We start from the raw sequence: 8,573 nt of genomic DNA on the forward strand, positions 1-8,573 counted from the left end.
AGTGTAGCTCAGCGGAGCGCTACTGCTATTGGATAGGTGCAGTAGTGATCGGTATTGGAGAGTTTTGAATGCTCTCGCAAGAATATTAAATACTGTTAGTAGTGATATGTAGAGAGGAAGTGAATAAGGGCTTAGCTACAGGTGCAATGGGTGAGTATGGCACAGTGGAGCGATTCTGCTGCTGCAGAGGATCAGTATGGAGACAATGTGTGCTCCTGCAGAAGCATTTACTGCTAAATTAGTGCAGGGCTGTGTGACGAGTGTTATTGGACTTGTAAGTGTATAGAGCTTGCTTCGAGCATCCCTGCTGCAGTAATAGAAAAATTTAGGCAACCCCTAAATAAGTTGGAACTGTGGTGAGTGAAAATGTATGGGTGTATGGGATAGTTTAAGTTGTGCTTACACTTAAAACATTTGAATTGTGTGAGTGGGGGAAGGGATGTCGAAAATGTATGTAGGACATGCTTTGCCGAAATAATCGGTTTGCTTGCTTAATGGAGAGAGATAGTGTTCCTCCAGTCAGATCAGATATGGTGAGGTGGATTGTGGGATTGCAACTGATGGTAATTCAGAGAATCTCAAAACCCGAAGACTAGTGTGAATATGGCATTATGGATGTGGGCTGTATGATTGGAAATGCATCCTCGTGTAGATTGCGATTGCATTTGGAATGGATGTGGAGTGTAATAGGTTGGATGAAGGTCAGCTTCTGGGCCGGCTGTCCTAATGTCTGGAATGAGAAACAAGAAAAAAAAAATCAGAAATTTAATTTACAACATGATACATGTATAGCAAACATGACAAAATTGTTTTAGCTGATATCTTAATGCAAGGCATCTTAATAAGAGCATGGACAATTGTGAGCTTCGTTGTCGCAGTCTGCGAGGATGATCGAGGTGGGCATTTGTTCCCCCACAGGATAGCAGGTGGATGCAGAGCTGGGGATATGGGGTGTAGCTTGTCTGGTGGTCCTAGAAATTCTTCTTGAAGATTTATTTAAATGTCCTATTCATGCAGTCAAGCGAAAAGTTAGTTTCTTTACCATTTTCACCTCCAGCCGGCGTGCCATTATAAGTTACATATGGCACTGTATATGCAAGTATGGGTCATTGACGTATTACGATTGGACTTTTGTGTTAAATTCTCACTGGTTGGGTAGTAGTCTTTACAGAAGTTAAATGCTATCAGATCTGGCAGAGGTTTTTATTTATTTTATTTATTTATTATTTTATTATTATTTATTATTATTATTATTATTATTAATTCATTCATTTATTATTATTATTATTATTATTTGTCAATTTATTATATCAAATCCCAACATCAAACGCTTAATTCACTACTTAGTGGAAACTGTCTGAATGGAATGTTAGTTATGGGCTTTACTTAATTTGTTTAAATACATGTTAGGAATCTTGACTTCTAAAATTCTTAATCTTAACTTAATTTGCAAGCATGTCTGTCTCAGTTCATTCACGAGTCTTTTATGGCTGGGTTCATTCATGAATTGTTGAGAGGGCGGAACCATATCGAGTTTTAAAAGCGCATTGGATGAGGGCGCTGCTTCTTCGCTATTGGCTCGATGGGGCGTCAATCAAAATCGGAGGCCAAGTTTGTTTACCAGTGTTGTGTGAAGACACTGCGGCACACCAGCGACTAGTTTGGATGATAACAGCGCGGTCCATCGACGTATCAATATGTCGTGGATTAATGTCGTGATCTTTGCAGTGATTTACTTATGGATTTGTGGACGGGCTTGAAGGGTGAGTTCTTATGAATCTTCTAATCACGCAAGTCTTGTTTTTAAAAGATTTGTAAATAGGTTTAGTCTTTGATGGAGATTAGTTGTTTCCGCGATGCTTCCCCTTAAAAGCGTACTATACTTTACCGAGGGTGCACCACTAGGAAGCAGTGAGTTAGGCTTTTGCGATGTTTTGGATCGTCGACGCCTAGAGAGTTTAGGTGGAGTTGTGGACTGCGTTTGCGTGAGGCAGTTTGAAGTGGAGATGGAAGAGCTGGTGGGCAGCACCGGCGTTTTTGCGGGAATTCAGGCTCGATTTTGGCGAGGCTGCGGCTGAATTCTCAGGGAGAGTGGAGCTCTGGCTGGAGTTGTTGTTTGTTGTTGTTGTTGTTGTTGTTGTTGTTGTTGTGTGTTCTTCCGTATCGATAGGTTAAATGGTGCGATGCTGGAGCGTTTTGTAGCGGGAAGCGAGCTTCAAGACGAAGATAACTGGAGTGGAAAACTCAGGTTATTTATAATGCTTCCGTAATCATCTAATAGGGCTGATTACGGAGCTAACAAGGAGCCAGCCGTGTTGATTATAAGCACGTGATCCTCTCGAAATTAGTTTATGAATAAACCACACTTCTGACACCATGTCATGAGAGTAAACTCTTCATTCGTTTCACAGGTTTTTTTTTATTAAACAGACACGCATGAACAACGCACTTCCTAACAACTCTCTCATTCACTTTCCGGGTTAACCCCTTTGACCCCCATGGGGTGGGGTTAGACCAAACAGGTACAATATGATTGGTTAACATAATAAACTGGTTTCCCACAATAGCTACAAGTAAAATTCCTTTAAATACAGTTAATATTACAGTATTTGTCAGAACAATCAAGTATTTAAAAATTATTCTCAATTTAACTAAGTATTTAAACATGTAATTTCAGCGTTACAGGGCCACAGTGGGTAGCACGATCGCCTCACAGCAAGAAGGTTGCTGGTTGGAGTCCCAGCTGGCTCAGTTGGCGTTTCTGTGTGGAGTAGGGATGGGAAGATTCATCGATATGTATCGATACGCGGCCATGTGCGTGCACGATGCGAGTGCATCGGTTGAGCAGCAGAGGATGAATGAAATTTTGGAAGCAAATCGAGATGCATCGGTTTTTGCGAGATGCATCAATTTTTCCGAGATACAGCTTATATTTTTAATATAGAATGTATTTTTTATTTATTAACAAGTGTTGTCAACCTGTTTTTGGTGCATAATTTAATCGACCTACATAAAGTAAGCCTTAGCAATGGATTTGCGGATGTGTACACACACTACAACTCAGTGTATCAGGTGTGCGGATGAAGCTAGTGGTGCGCCCTCAGAAAGCGCGAGAAGCAAAACAAACATTTTATTCCTCACTGAGTTTTAAATCTAAAGTATGGCAAGCAACATTATGGATTTAAGGATGGACGACATGACAGGACAGATGCAATTTGCAAAATGTGCCGCGCATCTGTAAAATACGTGGGCAGTATGACTAATCTGAAATCTCACTTGAAGCGGCGCCACGGTGTTGTTGTGAAAGAATCTTCCAGTGTTCCTGCATCCCCGGCTTTCGCACTGCTTCAACCAGCTCCAAAAGTGGTCAGAAAAGCATTGCAAGTTTTTTTTTCCGTGCGCAACAATTTTGTGCGCTCTACGCCAATAACGAATGCTATTGCATTGTTCATCTGCAAAGATATTCAGCCTAGTGTCACGGAGAACGAAGGTTTTAAACACCTCCTCCTGTAAATTTTTATTTAATTATAATAATAATAATAATAATAATATTAATAATAATAATGACAAAAATAATGGGTGTCACGGTGGCACAGTGGGTAGTTTGACCACCTCACAGCAAGAAGATTGCTGGTTTGTTATATTTTTATTAGCCTGTTGTTTACAGTGACAGTGATGTTTCAAAGCAGCATAACACTGATAGTTCACCACCTTAAGTTTTGAATATTCAGTGGCAAAATATCTTTGTAAAACTTGTTTTCATAGTTGAAAGGTTAAATCACAATTCTTGTTGTGCAATGGTAAACCTTTATGTTGAAAGAGTGCAAATATATATATATTTTTAATATATATTGCACTTATACATTCTGTTTATCTTGAAAATACTTAAATAATATGTGCTATATGTTCTAAAATGGCCCTCTACTGTAAACTGACACTCTGGCTCTGAGAGAAAAGCCAGTTTGTAAAAAAAGTCTTGGTTTTGCTTGGTTAATAAATAATCAAACTCATTCAATGGCACAGCATCCTCTTTTACATAATCTCATTAACTTGATCTAATTAGTTAGTGCTGAAATATCGCATTGTATCGTGATATGGGTGTGAATCGTATCGTGTTGCATCGCAATGTCACAAATGTATTGCTAATATATCGGATCGTATTCTTTGTATCGAGATGCGTATCGGATCGGCATTATAGCTTAGATGCCCAACCCTAGTGTGGAGTTTGCATGTTCTCCCTGTGTTGGCGTGGGTTTCCTCCGGGTGCTCCTGTTTCCCCCAGAAGTCCAAAGACATGCGGTACAGGTGAATTGGGTAAGCTAAATTGAATGTTATTTCTGTTTTAAGCACTCTTTTCACCTATAGCGCAAGTGTTTGGACTGTAAGGGAAACCGGAGCACCCAGTGGAAACCCACGCCAACACGGGGAGAACATGCAAACTCCACACTCAAATGCCAACTGACCCAGCTGGGACTCAAACTAGCGAACTTCTTGCTGTGAGGCAACAGTTCTAACCAGTGAGCAATGGTGCCACCCTCGCTATAATTATTAATATGAAAAAGGGCCCATGTGCTAACTTGAAATGTCATTAAATTTTGCATGTGCTATATGATATGTAACACTTTAATAAACAAGCGGTTAAAAGGTGAGTTAAGGTTGGGTAACCTGTAGAACCTGAAGAAATGCTGTGGGGAAAATCCAGTCATTCCACTGCGTGTTTACATATTTGTTTGCTTGTATCAAGAACAAAAAAATCCCCTGGGCAGATTTCCCTTTCATTAAAGATAAACAACCGAAAGTCACTTGTTTGAAAAGGACTTCCTTGTAAAAGGTAGGGCTGGGCTGGTATCACTCAGAAATCTTCGACAACACCGATACTGATACTTTAAATTTCCTAATGGTACTGTTTTCACAATGCCAATTTTATCAAGATTCTATAACAAAGATCTTTTTTTCCCACAGTTTGTAGTTTTTTAACTAAATAAATATCTATGGCAAAAAAATTTATACTAAAATATATCCAGATTTCTCTTAAGCCTAATGTCAGTATGTGAGGTTCTCTGCTGCATCCTTATTCTTAATAACTTAGCAGATTTTCTTGAAAAGTTGCATATAAGCATGTCTGTTTGCTACAAAATGAGACAAGTCTAATATCAGAGAGACTTTTGGTTAATAAAGTAAAGATTCATTAAAGTGACAATGCATTCAGATTAATTAACTTAAAACATTATTTGAAAAAAAAAAAAGATTCCTATAATTTCTGATGAAGAAGCCATGTCTGAGCTCCTTTGTGATTTATGAGTCATTGAATATAGGGGCGACATGGTGGCTCAGTGGTTTGCACTGTTGCCTCACAGCAAAAAGGTCACTGGTTCGAGCCCCAGTTGGGCCAGTTGGCATTTCTGTGTGGTGTTTGCATGTTCTCCGTGTTGGTGTGGGTTTCTTCCAGGTGCTCCTGTTTCCCTCACGGTCATAACACATGCACTATAGGTGAATTGAATAAACTAAATTGGCCTTAGTGTATGAGTGTGTGGGAGTTTCCCAGTACTGGGTTATGGCTGGAAGGGCATTTGCTGTGTAAAACATATGCTGGAACATATGCTGGATAAGTTGGCGATTCATTCCGCTGTATAGCGACCCCTGACCAATAAAGGGACTAAGCCAAAAAAAAATAAAAAATGAATGGGTCATTGAATAATAGGTATCTGAACACAGCAGACTTCATAAAAAGTGAGCATAACCAAAGATATAACAAAGTTGCACTTATGTACATCCTTTATTAAGATCCATTAAATGATTTGGCCTTCTAAACCAACTTATCAGAACCTAAAGCAGCACTTGATTATTACTGTGCAAACAGGTGTGTTTGGTCAGGGTCGGAGCTACATTCTGCAGGAAGGTACATTCTACTACATTCTGCAGAAAGGGCTGGAGACCTCTGCTATAGAGCAATATGACAGAATACTTTATCAACCAGCACTTGCAGAACATTTGGGGACATGTGGGGAGAGTAAAAGCATCTCAGCAGGGGTGGGATTTGGTGCAATGCCTTCTTTTAAAAATCATATAATTTTGTATAGTTTAACTAGTATGAATATGTACAAATCAGCCACTAAAAAGACAAAACTTAAAATAGTTATGTTTCCTCGTGAGATCAGGCTGGATTTATCCATATAGGTATCAAAACTTGATCCCGTTTGATAAGATATAAGTTTATTTACAATTGACAATGCATCAGCATAACACCCAGTCCTAACTCCAAGCAACACTGTACGGCAACGTGTTATAAAACCATGAGAGGTGGAACCATTGTATGTGGGACAGGACCCCCCACTTTTAAGACAAAAGAAACTAGACCCACCCAGTTTTACATAAAAAGGTATAGTAGGTATACTTTCCATATTAAAAATAGTTTTTGTCCTAAGCTTCCACTATGACAACACCATTTTAGTTTCTATTTCAGCGACAACAACATAACACATTCACTGTGTAAAACATATGCTGGATAAGTTGGCAGTTCATTTCGCTGTGGCGACACCTGATGAATAAAGGAACTAAGCAGATTATCTAAAATATCAAAAGCAAATATAGCCAATTTGTGATCCTAAGATCCATGGCTCATTCATGAGCAATTATGTAATAAGTTAGCTAAATTTCAGCCAAGGCAATGTTTCGTGGTTAACTTAACCCTCTACTGCACGGCGTAACTATATGGTAACATGATACTCATGTTCATTTCCCTGCCACTGTTTCTTTAAGACCAACATATCATTTTTTTTGTTTGAAACAGAAGACCTTAGAGTAGCCAATGATGGGGTTTGGTTAAGTCACATGACATCCAGTGTTTTTCTGTAGCACGATTTCTGACAGACTGCCATTTATTGTGATTAGTTGCTAAATGCAAATGTAAACGTCAATAAAAACAAAGGATTAAATAATGTCAGACCCTCAAAAAAAATCTGAAACATAACCTCCAGTAAGTTATGATGACATATTCACAACTCAATTTTTTTTAAATCAAATTATTTTTTTGTAAATCGATCAAATGTGTGTGTTACCAAATGGCAAACTGTGCAATAGTGGAATGTGCAAGTTGTAACAATAACAACATGAGTGCTAGTAATATAATGTTAATTATTCATGTGTTAATGACATTTGCATTATAGATAAAATCTAGTTTTAATGACAATACTACTTTTGAATAGATATGAATACAGGGCACAGTGTATTAGCGAGCACCACCATGTTCTATGGTAATTTAAAGAATAAAAGAACAGAACTGCCCCTTCCTGCAAATAAAGGTAAGGATGAGATGGATTTTAGTGACAATGAGAATGATGCAGACTGGACATTTGATAAAGACAGTTCAGGTAAGGTAGCTCAGATGCAGATAAGACAGGTGTAGTATAGTATATATTAGGGATGCACGATATATCGACGACCATATCGTTATCGGCCGATAAATGCTATTTTTAAGATTATCGTTATCGATCCAATGTCTTAATTAGGCCGATATATTTAAGCCAATAAATTATGTAATTGAACAGACCTATCCACCGCGCTCGCGTAGGCGGAACATGTTCAGACTTGCCCAGTGCACTCCAATGGAGCTCTCCTTACACAGTTTATTCCTTCAAAGTCTGTCATTTCTTTACGTGGCACTGCTGTGCGTTAATAGCTCAGTAAGTAACCATGTTCCTCATCATTGTAGATGTGTTTGATTGAGTGTCATTGTGTATTTTGCTTTTAATCGCCTCAAGAAAAATATTGCATGTGTAAACATTTCCTGCTCCTTCTCTTTGTTGTGTTAAAAAAATATCAGGGAGATTCACTTATTACTCCAGGGCCGAATAATATTAGTTTCGGGGTGAACTCTTTTAGTTGTCGTGTGGTACAACAAATAAGTCACCAAAGAGGGAACATAACAGAAAATGGTCTCATCGCGAAAAACCGCTACTCTTTTCTCTCTCCCTCTCCCTCTGTCTTACACACACTCCAAACTGCAGCCCAGACCCTTAAAGGATCCCAACATTTTACAACATGTGTAAACATAACAGTTGTTTGTGATCTGATTATTTGTTATTATCAACGCGTTGCTGGTCATGTGTTGTTGATGTAAGATTGTATTCAGTTTGAATATTCATATTGATTATAACGAGCTCGCGTGACAGCTGTCACCGTGCACGCGCACACACACACACACACACACACACACACACACACACACACACACACACACACACACACACACACTGTAGGTTTTGTATCAAAATCTGACTCTGACAGCAACTCTGCCTCTACAGTTAAATAAAACTTACAGCGGTTTATCATAAACTTTTCATCGATCATTTTCCAGCGATTGACGGCAAGAACGAGCGCAGAAGCGTTGTCTGATTGACAATCAGAAGCCACATGTGACATGTCAAAATGACTAATAGGATGAATCTGTGCCGCATTTTCTAAACGTACTAAAACGTACTATCTGTATTTAGCTGTTTGCTTGTACGGTGGCTCTGAACTGTCAAAACACCTCTAAAAAAGGCTTTTTCGGACATGACGTATTTGTACATGTG

This window comes from Danio rerio, chromosome 7, assembly GCF_049306965.1.
Source record: "Danio rerio strain Tuebingen ecotype United States chromosome 7, GRCz12tu, whole genome shotgun sequence".
Lineage (NCBI taxonomy): Eukaryota > Metazoa > Chordata > Actinopteri > Cypriniformes > Danionidae > Danio > Danio rerio.